This window comes from Leiobunum rupestre, chromosome 10 (assembly GCF_980474605.1).
Source record: "Leiobunum rupestre chromosome 10, qqLeiRupe1.1.hap1, whole genome shotgun sequence".
Classification (NCBI taxonomy): domain Eukaryota; kingdom Metazoa; phylum Arthropoda; class Arachnida; order Opiliones; family Sclerosomatidae; genus Leiobunum; species Leiobunum rupestre.
This window is the reverse complement of record NC_143393.1, coordinates 51,935,298-51,952,103: the sequence shown is the minus strand read 5'-3', so window position 1 is coordinate 51,952,103 and position 16,806 is coordinate 51,935,298. Positions and strand designations below refer to the sequence as shown.

The following is a 16,806-nucleotide window of genomic DNA, read 5'->3' as shown; positions in this document are numbered from 1 at the left end:
AAAAATTCGTTATTATTTGGAATAAGTATTCTACGTGTAGAAATTAACAATAACATGGTGTTTCATAGTGACCACGTCAATTGAAAGGGAGTTATTTATTGAACTTTTTTTCAAGTGACATAAGTACAAATTTAACTGAATTTAATAAGTGTACAAAATGATCACCCATGGCACACGAAAATCATTCTTTAACCCGTTCGAGGCGTGTTACGAATTCACGACCGAAAGCTTTGGTTGCGCTCCTTAACGGCGGCGGCCAGAACTACTTGTCGGAGGTAAAATTTAATGAACTGTGGAAGCTAGCAAGTTAGAAACTTAAGCAGACGCTTGACGATTTTAAACCACTTACACGGTTCGGCACCGTTGCGTCCTCTAGACCCGTTGAAGAAAAAATACTTCGAATTTTCCTATTTTTGGCTACGATTAGCTTGGGAGAGCTTGTTTTCGGTAAATATAATTTGGGGACAGAACCGACTGAAAAATTCTATCCTTAATTTATTAACTTTTTTAGCGGGCGCAACTTTATTATTATTTTTATAGTTTTGTGCGTTTTTAAAGAAGATACGTTTTCTTTGGTTGAGAAATACCTTATTTTTATTTGATACTCGAGTTAACTGCTCGAGCGAAGGGGCCCAGGTATTCTAATTCTTATTTTGAAAACATTTTATAAAGAAACTTCGGTACGATGGGAGGGGTTAAGCCCCTACCATGACCAATTGCCCCAAAATACCCGCTGTTAGGCAAGATATTGGTCCACTTAGCGTTCCTTTACTTTCTAGCGTGCAGAGATTCGGGGTTTTTCCACTCTCACTTTGCCCAATGTGGCAATATAAACTTTACCCGAACTCTCTTTGATTCTGGAAAAGGATTATTTTTATTTGGGAAACGAGAAACGGACGCGTTCTTGATTTCAACATACTCTGAAATCTCCCCCCTTTCTAGGAATTTACGCGAATTTTTAACACCCGTTTAGGTCGCGAATAATTTCACAGCGATCAATAATGCGCTGTCGTTGGTCGTCGATGTGGCTGACTTATGTCTTCTGTACCAATTGTTCAAGATGTCCCAAAAAAGTTGGGTATGGGGAGAAATTCGTGTTCTTAGAGTACCACGGGGTAAAAACGTCCTATGAGATAAGTTACTGAAAATTTCTAGTAGCAAAAGCTTATTAAGCGTTCGCATCTAGAAGTATGCTGTCGCTACAATTTAAAATAATGACGGATGTGATTTAATTTACCAAGAGACACCGAAAAAAATTCATTTCTTTATTTTATGGTTTCTCAGAACTAAATAGTAACATGACATTGATCATTGCATTTACGAACATTGTTCGAAATGGCCCCCATTGGCATTTAGGCAAGCTTGGACGCGTCTTCTCGAAAGATTATCGAACACGACAAAAGATTTCTAGCGGGTTTCGGATTGTGTAGCAGTCGTCAATTAAGCGTCAATGTAGGTCTTCAATGTCTTGAACTTCAGTCTTGTATACCAAATCCTTGATTAAGCCCCACAGATAGAAATTCCCTGGGTTCAAATCAGGAGATCTGGCTGGCCATACAACAGTTCCGCCTCAACCAAAGAACCTCTGAGGAAACTCGGCATCAAGATAAGCTCTAACCCGAAGGCTAAAATGAGGGGGTGCTACGTCGTGCATAAACCATACTCGTTGTATTTCTGCTAGCGGTACGTCTTCAAGTAGCTCTGGTAAAGTGTCTTGTAGAAAGGTTAAGAACGACTAATCAATTAGTCTTGGCGATAGAAAATAAGGTCCATTTAAATGGTCGCCAACAATTCCGCACCTCACGTTGAGACTAAACTGCACTTTATGTGACCTAACGGTAGTCGTTGCGCGGATTTTCTTGCTGACACTCATGACGATTATGTAAATTAAAGATTCAGTCACGGGATAAATTAGCCTCGTCAGAAACTAAGAGCGTACTTAACCAATTGACGTAGTTAATCTGCTCCTGAAACCACTGACAAAATTCGTTTCGTCTTGGATAATCAGCCTCATTTAAAGATTGAACCTGTTGTAATTGGAATTTGTGGTACTGGTGTCGTCTAAGGGTACGCCAGATAAGTACATGTCCGACTCGCAATTGACGTCCAACTTTTCTCGTTTTTGTCGTAGGATCATCGAAGAAGATAGTAGGTACTTGCTCTTCCATGTCTTCTGGGACGCGTTCTTCCGCAGTATCAGGGTCCCGTTGGTTTTAATTTTCCAGTTTCTATTACGCGTCTGTCAACCGCCGTGAACGTTTGTCAATTTGCAAGCTGTCTTTGAGGAAAGTGCTCCTGATACAAGCGCCACGCTTCCACCGCATTTCCCTGAGCGGGTCCATACATAAGATACATATCGGCATAGCAAAGCAGGTTTACGATACGTAATTCTATGCAAATTCGAGCCTCAAACCCTTCCAAAAAAGCTATCAGACCATGTAGACTAAACCCGTAGAATATAAACAATTTTTGTGGGTAACTATTTAATTATACCATTAATTACACAAGCCTTCTACATTCAGTGTACTAGCATTCGGGGGAAAAACACGGATATGAGTTAGATACGTTCCAAAATGCCCCAAATGCGTAAAATTTGCACTTATGGCATTAGAAGAATAAAAAAACGAATTTCAATAATTCGCTTTTTTTAATAGGCGTAGTCACCTTGTTATTGTTAAAACGTATTTCTACACGTAGCTTACTTCTTTCATTTTAAAAACGCAATTTTGATACTAGTTTTGTTTTTTATCGACAAAGACCAATGCTTAGTTTAAGCAAACAATTGGCGTTTTGGAAGCCGATTTTTGACGGCCATTTTCTCCGATACGGTTTAATTTAGGAGCACGTTGTTTTAGGACGTTTTCACTCCTTGTTACCCAAAGAACACGCGTGTAAATTTGTGCCAGACTATCCTGAAACACCCTGTTTACAGGTCTAACGTTCACCCAAATTTTCGTTTTTCGATTGAGTTTAGTTTTCTCAGCACCTAACTTATTTCCAAAGTTGTGTTCAGAAAAATATTTCATACTACCTGTTATACAGATTTTACTGAAGAAAACCTTACAGATAGTCATTTTGCACATTTTCTTGTAGATCTGGTGCTGCATTCTGTTTTTCTTGGCACTAATTTCACTAATTCTAAAAATGAAGAAATTTTCACATACCAGGAAAAGTGAAAACACCTTATTTAACAACTTCACCGAATTACTTGGACTTCTTCTAACGCAAGGTGTGAATGATTTCACTTTAATAACGATAAGGTTTCGATGTGTTTAAACTGATCTATGTTGACGTTTTAAAAAATAAGTATTATTTGAAATATTGAAATTATTAATTACCATGGTATAGAATACTAAAAAAAAACAATGAAACTGGAGAAGATCACACGGTACAAATTTATTATTTGGGGACGTTTCGAGCCGTGGCCCTTAATAAATCCACTTGTTTAGGCCAATTAATATAAATGCGTGAGGCGCGTGTGTGAAAAAAGGAACAACGTGAAAAAAAACGGATACCAAATGGAAGAAATAATACAATAAAAATATAATTTTATACATTTAGTAGACACTAGTTAGTTATTTCTGAACAGCCTCTATCTAAATTTAAAGTACCTTTTTTCGAATAAATATGCCTTCTAAGAATTTTGTCTTATACCAATTTGATTATCTCCTCAGAATTTTGATCGAGTGAGAGTCATTTTCACAAATATGTTTCGCAATACCATTTGTCAAATCACAGTTCTTTACACAAATTGTATGTTCTTTAACTCTATCGGTAATTGAACGTTTGGTTTATCCAATGTATACATTAGAACACGAGCATGGAATTTCATAAATTATACCTCGTAAATTTTCTTCGGAAATTTTTTGGTTTTAATGTTGAAAGTTGTTTTCCTAATGTGATAGTGGTTTTCGAAACTAGGTTTATACCAAATGGTTTTAAAATTAATTTTAATTTTTCCGTCGTGTTCTTCGTGTATGGAAGAACCAATGTTTTTAATTTTTCAGAATCAACTGGTTTTAAATTTTGAACTATATTTTGGTCCAGAATAGAAGTCACCGAATTTTAAGGATAGTCCAAGCTAATTAATTGATTAGTTATAATTTGTTTATCTAAAATGAGATTATCAGATATTTTCTCAATGTGGCTTTTTAAACCCTTTATTACTGATGTTTTCACCTGGTGAGGGTGATTGGAATTCGAATTTAGAAACGTTTTTGAATGAGTTGGTTTTTGGTACATCGTGAAACAAAAGCTATTTTTCTCATTCTAAAGTAAATTTAATTGTCGAATTAATATTATTAATAGATTGGTGAAAATAGTAAAAATTTTGTATATTACCTAACGAATTAGAAAAAAATAATTATTTCATTATTATATTTCAATATCATTTAGAAAGTCCATGGGCAATCTAAGCAGTATGCACTCACTTTCAATTTATTTAAGAAATCTAGAGAAAGGCTCCGTTCTGTAAGTATGCATTATAGAATCATTTAACGTTGCTTTATTGAAAAGATTCAGTTAGATTACGAGGTAAATTTGATAGAATACTCCAGTTTACGCTTCGGAAGGCTTCTCTGTTTCAGCTATAAATAGCTTTGCAGGAATGAAGACCTGCAAGAATCAGCTTTGTATTAGTTTTATCTTAAGCCTTTTGTGTTTTACTTGATACTCTATATTTTCTTTGTCAGGAATAAGTCTGAATGTAAAAAACCCAATTGAGAAAACGTATTGGGCACTTTGGATTCTATCACTTTTTGGTTTGACGTTATTTTTCTCAACAACGCTGTTGTCAGTAATCACCTTACCCGTCACTTTGAAGTACTACGACTCGTTGGAAGATTTGGCGAATTACGAGGACCACAACTTCCAAATCCAAATTGAAACGCCTATTCATTACTTCTTTCTAGTGAGTAGATAAAGCCGAGATCACACAAATCGCTAGAAACTAGTCGTCACGATGAGTTTGGATCAATATCATTGTTCCAAACTGGCATTCAAACCGACTTAAATTAGGTTTTAAGCTATAGTGAGATCTCCGCTTATTTTAGATATTTACAGATTTGGGTTAAATCAAGCTATTATTATCTTAAGGCCGCGAACACAGAAACGAAAAGGAAAGTGCTGAAGAAAGTCGAACAGAAAAACGGCTTTTTAAATTTTCATCAATTAGATGTGGACCAATTCTTGGACGAACTGCGGGACGGACTCGTTTCAATATCTGGGGACGACACCAGCACTCTCATCGTGTTAGATTTATTCGGTAAGTGCGAAGAGGAAGATTACCACCTGCATATGTCGAAAGAGCCGATTGGGGTGTTCTTGCTTACCCTGTTTTTACGAAAAGGCTACCGGACGCCGACCGCTCTTCGGTTCAAAAAGATGTGAGTGCAGTTGCTTTTTCTAATTGCGAAGTATTGGAATAGAATTATCATACAATTCACGCATTTTTAAATTTGACTTAATTATCTTATTTTGTCCGTAATACAAGATTAAATATGGATGTAGCTTTTCCCCCAAATCTTTTTATATTAAAAGCACTCTTAAAACCAGGAGTTTATCAGAGTAGGAGTATTCAACTTTGGAACGGCGTCTTATAACCCGTACCCTTAGATAAATTATTTGCTGTTATTCACCTTCATATGTGATCCTATTTAACTATTAATCTGCAATAAAGCTACCATTTCGGTGTAGATAGCTGCAGATCAAAAAAAGCAGAACTGCAATGTGGCGGTCATTTCTACATTTGTTGTTTCACAGCTGCAAATTGCTTAAAAAAACGCGTTTAGCAGAAGGAATACTTGGATGTCTTAAAAAACGTACTGCAAACAAAGAAAACTCGTTGCAGCTACTGTATATATTTAATTTGACTTCATTTACGGGCATTTTAAAGAACTAATAGTATCTGGAAATATATCTAGAATATGTGATTAAAAAGTTACATTTTTACCCTTTTCATTTCTGCATTGGCTGCTCAATCGTTGCCATGGTTTATAAAAGCAGCGTTATCTGCAGTTTATTTTTATATCTTCGTAAAAGATTCCCTTCTATGGCCAGGTATTAAACACTTTATCTTGCAGTTAGCGTGTCTAAGGGTAAACACTTATTTAGAATATAAATGTTATTTTAAGACTAAACTGAGTCACTAGCTACAAACTAGATGTTTGGATTGAAAGGTAGATAAATTAATCTTAAAAGTAAGCTGCATGTAAGGTATCATTTAGCTGTATAAATCTAGCTAATTTTTTACTAGAGGGACTATAACTTAACTGGATTGAATTATATCTGTAAAGACTTTGAAACGCACTTTAAATAGATCTTCAAAACGTCAGAAAAAGGCAGTTAGAATTTTCCTCTTTCGAAGGTGAGACTGTAATATGAACTGAAAAGTATTTCTTTACGGTCTGAACTTAAAGGTTTTTCAGATATATATTAGCAAATTGAAGGTTATTTGATGTGGAGGCGAACGTCTTGTTTGTCAATTTGGTTTGTGGCCAAAATTAAATGGCCACTGATATAATGATTGGACCATAATCATCACTCGGACTTCTTTATTAATCTTCTTAGTTTTTAATGGCTCCCATTGAGCGCGTTGATTTTTAGTAAAATTATACTGGAATAGGAATCGTCAGAGGTTCCTCTTCGAACGCTGAATATTTATATCTAATGAACACATGTTAAATCTAATTACATCGCTCCTGTATGTTAGTGCTTGTATATTATTTTATTTAACAATCATTTTCTTATTAACATATAAACTATTTATAAATAAATAACACGCCTGTATTTTGAATTATTTTTATTTCAGGGTTTCGTATTTTTTCGAGGGAGGAAACTTTCTTCGAGCGCAAAAATATGATATAATAAAGAAACCAGAATGTCTTAAAGTGATCCAAGAAGACAATGTTCGAGCAATTCCACAACTGAAATTGTCAAATTTGTATTTCGTATTCTTGTTAATTTCTACAGGCATTTTACTTTCATTGATGTTTCAAATTTGGAAATCGTTTAAAATTTTGATGAAATTCCAAATCCCCGAAAATTCACATCGAAGTTTTTTCATCTCAAGAAAGCTGTAATTTTCATCGACATCTTTTAAGGAAGTTAGTGATGGTCATAATAAAAGTCTTGTGGTTTCTGGAAATTAGAACGCGCTTTGCAAAAATGACCTCGTAAATACAATTGAAAACGAAAACGTTTGTCTCACAAAATAGAAAAGTTAAGATCCCAATAGCAGACAAAAAGTTTGTGCACTCAAAAACGTTTGTTATTATGAGAAATGTTTCCGATGGAAGTGGACCAATAAACTAACAAAAATCATGAACTAAACTAAAATGAAGCTTTAGCGATGGAGTTCGCTGTTAAGTATTTTAAAAATTACAATCGGAAAAGTATATCCAGTTATGTATCATTGAAAACTTGTACTGCTCATAAACGTTTCATCATGAATAGTTCGTGTAAGGTATCAGATTTTCATTTGGACTGCCTTTATTTGTGCATTGAAAATTCTAATTATTAAACAATTTATCGAAATATCTCTATTAATTTTTAAAAATTTAGGTGCACCAATAGTGTGCTCTTAATAATCGGCTTAGTTTTAATTTAAACGTTAACGCTGCTTTTAATTAATTAATTTTTTTTAAATTTTAAAATCGTCGTTTATTAAACAATAGTGATTAATGAAAATCAACATAATTTCATCGATGTTTTTGATCAAAATAACTCCTGTCTTTCGAGTTGTTTGTGAGTACCCAACTATTTTAAAATGTCAAGACTTTGAATTTGTTCGATCTTAAAGAATGTTGCACTTTTTTTATTCCAAATGCTACAGGGTTCTTGATAGCACAGCTTTTGGCGTTATCTTAGCAAATAAAAATAATTAAATTATGGGGGGGGGGATAGAACTGAATACGCCACTGAAGTAAACACTGCAGCAGTCGTATTTCAAGCTCTTGGGAAGATGCATGTGTTTATGATATTTTAAAATTGGAGGACATTACTCCTTGAGCGTGAGGGGATTGGAATAAACATCTAAAATCTTCTAAACATAGTAATTCTCTTTAGGTACAAATAACCACATTCTTGCTTATATCTGTGCGTTTCAAATATGTATGCAATAAATAAAGATGCCTAAAGGATTATTCCCAAATCACCACCTACAACCACTCACTTTGTAAATCAAATGAAATTGTTAAATTAGATGTTTAAATATGTCAGAGATAAAGTGTTAACTGTAATTTACCAAATAACATTTATTTTGAGTAAAAAGCCAACCAGTAGGCTTTGTTGCATTTAAGAAATTTTTTTAAGTAATTAGTATAAATTTTATTGCAATAATATTTAGTAATGCAATGAATTTTTAAAACTTAAGAATTTAAATAAATATAACTTCTTTCAAAACCTGCAATCTAGTATCTACCGCATAATGTATATAAATAATTAATTGTATTTAACTAAAAACAATGTTATGCTTCGCTTGATATTGTTGCCAACACCTCTTCTTTCAAGGCAGGCTGATTATTCAGCTTGTTCCATATCAAGTTGAATGGTTGAAATCTCCTGCCGTACTGGTCATGGCTGTTGGTGGTGACGTAAATTGGTGAATTAGAGGTGAAGTGCCTGGCTTCAATGGCGAGTGGTTGGTTGTTTTCAGTTGGGGGGGTGTCGATTCCGATAAAGCGGACCTTCACATTGTATCCTGGACTCAACTCCAACGTGAATGTTTCTCCGTCGTATAAATCGCTTACATTCCCTGAGATTATTTCAGACATAAATCTTCTCTAAAATGTAGAAATATTCTTTTCATTTCCAAGACGTACCTTTTTGAGCCTAAAACTATAAGGGAAAAACACATCAAACACGCAAACAAAGTGCTTCCCCCTATTATGATTCTTGTTTTATAGGCTTGTGTGTAACGGTCGAGACTATGCCGAAAGTGTTTTTGCTTTTAATATTAACATTTGCTCACCATTCATAACTGTTTTTTTTAGTTCATTCCCATTCCTTCACCAATGCATTTCTGCTCTTTCATCCTCATTCGTTTCTGATCGTTCACTCCTATTGAGTACTGCATTTCTTCTTATTCATTCCTATTCACTTCTGCATTTCCACTCATACATCCCCATTCCTTTTTAATCTTTCACTCCTATTCTCTACTGCATATCTGCTCATTTACTACTGCAATTCCGTTCATTCTGAATAATTTCCGTACCGCATTTTAGTTCATTAAGCTAGAATAACACACAAGGCAGATGAAGTAATTAATTCCGATCATTCCTTGCAAGGCATGCGAACAGGCCACACCAATGGGGATATGTAATTCAATCATTCGAGAGGAAATGTTTGCCATTAAGAGGCCCCTGGCTTTCATTGTATTCTAGACTCAGATGAGATGCGGGGGAGATGGCCACACTCCGACGGGCCGAAAGATTTACAGGCACTCCTTTGAGGTAGTTTTGCCAAACATGATTTTCCGCAGCCAGAGAATGGTTTACGAGATGATTAAACGAATATTCGGACATACATTGATATAAAATCTACGTGATTAGCAAATAGGTTTTTCTTTTTACAGGGAGCGACGTTGTGCCCAGCGAGAGAAGCTCATTAAATTTGCATCTGTATGGCAGATAATTTATAATTTTTGGTTTATTTGAAGGATTTGTTTATCTTTGTAGATTTTGTCTCGAACTTCATAGATTTGTTAATGTTTCATCGGATTTGGTGGATTTGTTATAAATGCCAGATTTTCAAAAACCCTAAAACTTTACGGATTTTTTTTTTAATTTTCGTGGATTTTCCAATAAATGTTTACAGCCACGAACAAGTGACTCTTCGTTGAACCTCCAATCATGAAACTAAACTTATATTACGTAATGAAATAGAGGCAAGGGTTTTTATAAAATTTATTTATTATTTTTATTATAAAAATTAAGAAATCCAGCATCACGCCTAGTTGTTTCTCAAGAATGAAATATTATTTAGTAGATAATTGTCGTTTTATTTTTTCATGGCCAACATTGACGCTCAGTTTCACGGCCAAGGATGCAGATTGCCCAAGATAGATCATTTCATGTTATACCTGAAAAATGAAAATTATTGTTGTCAATCTATCTATCTTATTAATTTCTTATCAATAGATAAATAAATAATTTAAATTCTGTAGTATAAATTTTACCGGATAAAAAGAGCTTATCTTGATATGAAAAACGGAATTTTGTCACCGCGTTTAACTTTCCGACAAACAGGAAATGTCAAAGACGGCTAATCAGTCCTCTACAATTAACAGCTTTTAGCTAATTTTTACTCGAACAAAGACTTTCTTATCGTAATGAACATCCATTGACGCAAAATACGCCTTCATTAAGTTCTAAATTTGGTTTTAATAATCAACGCCACTCTCTTCAGCTAGATAGTTTCAAAATGAATGTTAACTGAAAAAATATTATAAAATTCGTATGTCTCATAGTTTCGATACACATTAACCACCTAGAGACAAAGTTTGAATAGAAAATAACAATATCTTTTTAAAAATTCGCACAATTTCTATTTTGCCATCGCATACAAGTGTTGACACGAGTTTTACAAATCTTCAACGTCGAAATCTCAATGAATATTAATTAAAATTAACCCAATCAATTCATTTTAATGAAGAAACTCTTCTTCCCTCACTTACAATTAATTGGTAAAGCACTTAAGCTCATATGCCATCTTACATAGTAAATAAATTATTTATGGTAATTATTTAAGCTGAATTAATAAAATTACGGGAGTATTATAAACCCCGTTGAATTTCATCAATCGCAAAATTTAAATCATTTCATCAAACTATAGCCTATATTAAATTAAAATATGACTTTCACATTTTTATATATATATATATTTACTAAATAATTTGTCAATCAATTTTTGGTATATTTCAACATTTCAATATGTTATATATATTTTCTTATGTTTTTTATTCTTGTTGGTTTTTAGTTATTCTCCATAAAGGAGTTTCATAACGATCCTTCCCTTAACAGAAAAAAACAAAGTAAAGGTTGTAAAAGTTATTCTAAACATCAGCTTGCAACGCTTTTCTCAACAAGTTTTCAACCTTAACATATTTTCTAATGATACAAAAAAAACTATTTTTTTTAAATACGTGTAAAACCCAAATATTCATATGGCAACGCATTTCATAAATATTTAGTCTAATGTCATCAACACTTTTCCGGTGGGGATCCTATACGCGTCTAACGATTTTGAAAAACGTTATAATACATGTGTTTTAAAACGTGTAAAACATATACATGTTTAATACCTTTGTTTAATTTGGTAACCGTTGGTCTTAATGTTAGTGGATTGCTTTCTCTGTTTCGTTGGATTTTATTGTACACGCTAAAAAAGGTTGGGTTAAATATTTTGGGTAAAATTTATTTCGACCCAATTGGAGTAAATTTTTACCCATTTTGGGTTGTTCTAAAACTTTTGGGTTATTTTGAAAAGGGTTATGTGTTTGGGCTATTTCCCTGATTTGTCTTATTGCCCAGCTTGGGTTCAATGTACCCAAAAACTAGTAACACTCCATAATGTCGGCTGCTAAACGTTCTGATTGTTTGAATGTTGAGTTATTATTGGTTAATTTAACGTTTACGCGCTAAATAGTCGAAACTAAAATGTTTAATTCTAGAGTTTTCCAGGAACCTTTGAGTTTTTAGGCCCACAAAACAACCATAAACTGAGCTGTCGGCACTTAAATGACAGACGTAATTAAATTGTAATTTTAAATTATTCTTCATTAAGTTATAAGCAGTATGAACTTAGATATTTTAAAACATTGCATTATTTTCTTAACGAAATTTTATGCATTTCCTATACGTAATAAGTTTAGGCTTGGTTTGTTTATTGTGTTAACATGTTTTTACTTCCAAACATTGGTTAAGTTTTAGTTAGGTCTATTTGTTTAACAATATAAGCTTATTTGAATACTAAATGTGAACTGGATGGAAGTTCTCGAAATTAATGACCGCAATTACTTTATTGTAATATTACCAATAGTCATTTATGTGTTCAGTTTACAGGAGTAGTTTACCACCGTCTTTCTGGATACGCGTGGGGGGCGTACCGTGCTTTCCCCCACGCGTATCCAGCTGCGCACGGGGGGAATGAAGCGGGGAATCGCGTTGCCGACCCCCCCCTCGGGCGCGTGTCACGCGTGCACTCGTGCGTAACGAGCACAGGTGTTTTGAATAATTAATTAGTCGACCTGCCACTCAACCTGTTCAAGGTCGAATATTAATGAGCGTGGTATTGTTTAACTAGGTGGATTACCGTTAGGGGTCATTGACCTGTTAGATAGTAACATGTGTTTAGGATCAACAAGTAGTTACACTTGTTTTTTATATGTTTGAATATTAATTTTTGGCGGGAAAGTGTAAGCGTCGTGTGTATAAAAATCAACAAGTGGTTAAACTCTTTAGGTTTTTTAATATACACTTATGTTTGACATGCTTTTGGCGGGGAAACGGGTATAGTTTGTACTCTATAGGTCTATTACATGTTTGTACCTTTATAATTAACCGTTAGGGGTAATTGACCTGGTAGCTATATGGTTGAACTGTTAAAGTTTTGGCACGAATTTAACATGTGTTTCGGTTAGAAAAGCGCGGGAAATTGTAAGCGTCGATTAACAAGTGGTTAAACTCTTTAGGTTTATTAATGTCTGACATAAATATAAAGAGAAACCATAGACCATTTTTTTATGTCTAGTCACCACAAACTCTATAATCAGTTATGAATGCCTATTGAGCTTAATATACCAGATGGCCATTATTCCAAAGCGCCGCGTGGTTAAACTCTTTGAAAAGGTGTATTAATGTACAATTATTGAACATTTTCGGTTTGACCAACACCGAACCATATATCTCTAAATATAAGACTTCTTCAGATGTCCAGAGTCCAGGATCAGCAGTGTCCAAATATTTAGTTGCTGAAACTCTTTTTGACCTTCATCCTCTAATTCGAAATTTAAGACTTCTTCAGATGTCCATAGTCCAGGATTATCAGTGTCCAAATATTTAGTTGCTGAAACTCTTTTGACTCCCATAGAACTCGTATTGAATTCATTATACCAGATGGCCATTATTCCTATTATACAAAGCATAACAATAAAGTTTACGATAAATAACTTAACATTTTTATATTGACATTTCGAATTTACCGCGCCTCGACGAAAATCTCTCCTTTCCAAGCCCACTAGCGCCATCTATGTATTACATTGCAAGATTACCATAAAAATATATTTTCGAACAAATTTTTTTTTAAATATATAGCATAAATATCAGTCTAATTTGTTTATTATATACCAATATTAATAACACTTTATAAATTACTAAATTTTTTATATATAATATTTAAGTTAGATGGCGCCACTTTCTTCACCCAGCATCTTCAGCAACGCGGTCGAAATAGCCATTCTCCAAAAGAAAGTTAAGCCAGAAGTATTGTTAAGATAATGTTTTAAGTTTTGAACGTTTTAAATAGGATTTCGGGCACTCTAGTTATTGCTAATGGGAACTAAATTGTGCTAAGTATTTAACCGCGTAACTTTTAACATTTTTTAGATTTCTAGGAATTATATTGGCCGCATACTTTCCAGGTAAACTTTTAGGCTTATAAATGAACATTTTTTAAAATATTTTAACGTTCTAGGATGTACGCCATTACTAACGGCCATTGGTAAAGCTCAACGAACAGTAACGGACTCATCATTGTCATTTGACAAGGTAAAAAACTATAATTTTGAGCTAGTATTTTGTTTTGGGTCGTATATATAAATATATATATATATTGTATTATTCAATTTAAATAAGGTGTATGATAGAAAGATTTATGGGAGGTCGGGGGGGTTAAACTGGGTACGAGGCCCCGTCAAAAAGTTTCTCCAGCGCCACCAAGTGAGGCGTTTTAGAACGTATGTCGGGGAAACATTAAGTTGTTTTAAGACTAGCTTTACACACATTTTTGGTGGAATATTTTAAAATAATTTGAATGTTATTATAAGTATATTACCATGTCGAGAGGGATCCCAGCTACTGGTAGATTGTTGATTTTTCATAAGGAACGTAAGACTTTTTATCAGAAACATTAACGAATTGTGAGAATACATGGAAAAAATCCCGTCCTTTTATATCAGTAAATCCAGGAAAAACTGGAAATCAGAATCAGGTTATCGATAACTAGAGGTGAATAGCCCTATAAATTAGAAAGGAATGTTATAGTATATAACCAGTTGTTAATATCGTATCTAATTAAAGTTTACGTGGTGGTTCAGGCTAGTGGCCATATTATTTTTGCAATGGACGATCTATTTTTAACATTACCGAGTAACGCTTCAAGCGATTTATACCCGGAAAATACAGCGTCTACTTATAAAGTAAATTTAGGACGACCTTTAAATGTACCTTCAAATTTTGAAGTTGGAATTAGGGAAAATATTACAGAAAAAAACCGGTCATTTTTAGCAGTTTCCACGACAACCGTTAAAAACGTGCAACCGTTTACATACTTTAAAATATCAGTGAAAGTGGGTAAAATTGAAGCGGAGAAAGACCAGAATGGCAATATCCTTCGATATAGTGTCGTGCGAAAACTTATTGCAGCGCTTAATGAAAGTTTAAAAGAATTCGGGCTTGATAATGAAATTAAAATTGAACTCCACGCAAAACCAAACGGGCTCTGTTGGAATTTGATAACCACCAATAACTACCATATAAGAATTCCCAATGGACCAATTAAAGAGCTTCTCGATTTTGAACCTAACATAAATCCATATCGGAAAGACGGATTTCATATTGGGTCATATTTTTGTACGAAACCTTTTGCTGGTTATATAAAGTCCTTGTCGTTAAATAACTTTAATTACATTGAAATTAGAAGTGATAATGTACAAGACGCCGCGTTTAGAGTCGAAACTCGAATTGATTATCAAATACCGACTGGTGCTTACTCGAGTGTCCAAGACATTTTAGACGCAATGTTGTTAACCTTGGATGAGGAAATAAGGGATAAATCTAAATTAACCATTAACCATAATGGATCCGTTCACATTGGAGCCGCGGCGGGGTTTGCAATTATATTTCATTCATCTGAGAAAGGTCTCGGTGAAATGTTAGGCTTTACGCGCTTTAGTGAACTCTTGGCCAATACAGACAGTCTCTACGCTGCTGATTTATCAATGGGAGCCAGAACACTATATATATATTCAAATTTAATATACCCTCAATATGTAGGCGATACGTTTGCCCCTTTGATGAAAATAATACCGCTAGCTAGAAATGATAAGCCGTTTGAAAAATCTATTATTTTTGACAAAATTGATTACTATCCTTTGAGAACAAATAATACAGAAATAGTTGACATTGACATGAAAACTGATTTTGGCGAAACAATAGCCTTTATAAATGGTAAAAGTGTCGTTAGACTTCATTTGAGACGAAATGGCCGACAGTGAAAGTTATTTCAAATATTACCGCGAACAATATGGTGGCGGACCATTTTTTGCCGGACCTGTTTATCAACGGGGAAGAGGCGTGGGCGGAATTTTTAAAAAGCTGATAAAATATATAACACCCATTATCAAACCCGTGACCAATGAGGCTTTTGGAGTAGGCAAGAGATGGTGGTGACCCTAAAGAAACGTTAAAGAACAATTTAAGAATCGCCGGTAGCAATTTATTACATAAAGCGGCTGATCGATTAACGAGAAATCAGTCTGGCAGCGGCTGCCGTAAACGACGAACGGGCCCCATTAGGAAACGAAAAAAAGTGTCCAAACGGAGAGTTACAAAAAGAACCAAACTTGACTTTTTAGGATAATAATGGCGGTTTACGAGGGAATGCTAAGTCAGCTGGATATTTTTCAACGCCCATTGGTCAATACTAATGTAATTACCACAACGGAAATAAGATATTTACCAACAAACAATTTATCGGACAATGGCCCTCTGGAATTTTTTATTCCCGCGTCGGAAGATTTATATATGGATTTATCAAAAACTATGTTAAAATTGAAACTGAGACTTTTACATAACGATGGATCGAATGTCCCCGCCGCTGAAACAAAAGTGGCACCAACGAATAATCTAATAGGGTCGCTTTTTAGTCAATGCGATTGTTATCTCGGGGATACTTCTACCCAGTCCGCGAACAACTGCTACGCTTACAGTTCATACATTGAAAAATTAGTCAATTATGGAGAAGATGCAAAAAATTCGCAACTCCAAAACGGAATGTTTTATATGGACTCTACGACCAAGCCTACGGAAATGTGGTTAGATACGTTCAAGTCAGAGTCCAACGGGGCCCCGAAGCGAGGCTCAAGATCAAAAGAATCGCAATCCTTTGAAATAATGGGGCCCTTGTCTGTTGATATTTGCAAAATTAATAAGTTTATGTTAAACCAAGTTCCGGTACGATTTCGTTTAGTTAGAAGCCCGCGCCTAACTACCGTCATGTCTATGGAAGCTGGCAAGGATTATAAATTAGTTATAGACCAAGCGTACTTGTACGTGACAAAAGTTAAAGTTAATCCTTCAATCGTATTGGCGCATGCAAAAATGCTAGAATCAGATATTCCAGCTATCTATCCCTTAACGCAAACGATTGTTAAAAATTTTAGAGTAGCGAGAGGCCTAACGAGTATAAACCGCGATAACATCATTTTAGGTAGATTACCGAAACGAGCTATTGTGGTTTTTGTCAAGGAAGATGCGTTTATCGGGTCATTGAATAGTAATAGTTTACAATTTGAACATTTAAACGTGACCG

General features: G+C 34.5%; 1 protein-coding gene across 9 annotated transcripts in view; it reads left to right on the top strand.

The window, feature by feature from the left end:
* The first annotated feature begins 13,468 nt into the window (after positions 1 to 13,468).
* LOC149926181 (uncharacterized) overlaps positions 13,469 to 16,806 on the top strand; it is a 75,162-nt gene continuing 71,824 nt past the window's right edge. For all 9 annotated transcript variants that reach the window (XR_016477050.1, XR_016477048.1, XR_016477047.1 and 6 more), the window contains exons 1-2: positions 13,469 to 13,636; positions 13,690 to 13,763. The gene's annotated coding sequence lies outside the window, so the exon portion shown is untranslated. The remainder of the gene's footprint in view (positions 13,637 to 13,689; positions 13,764 to 16,806) is intronic.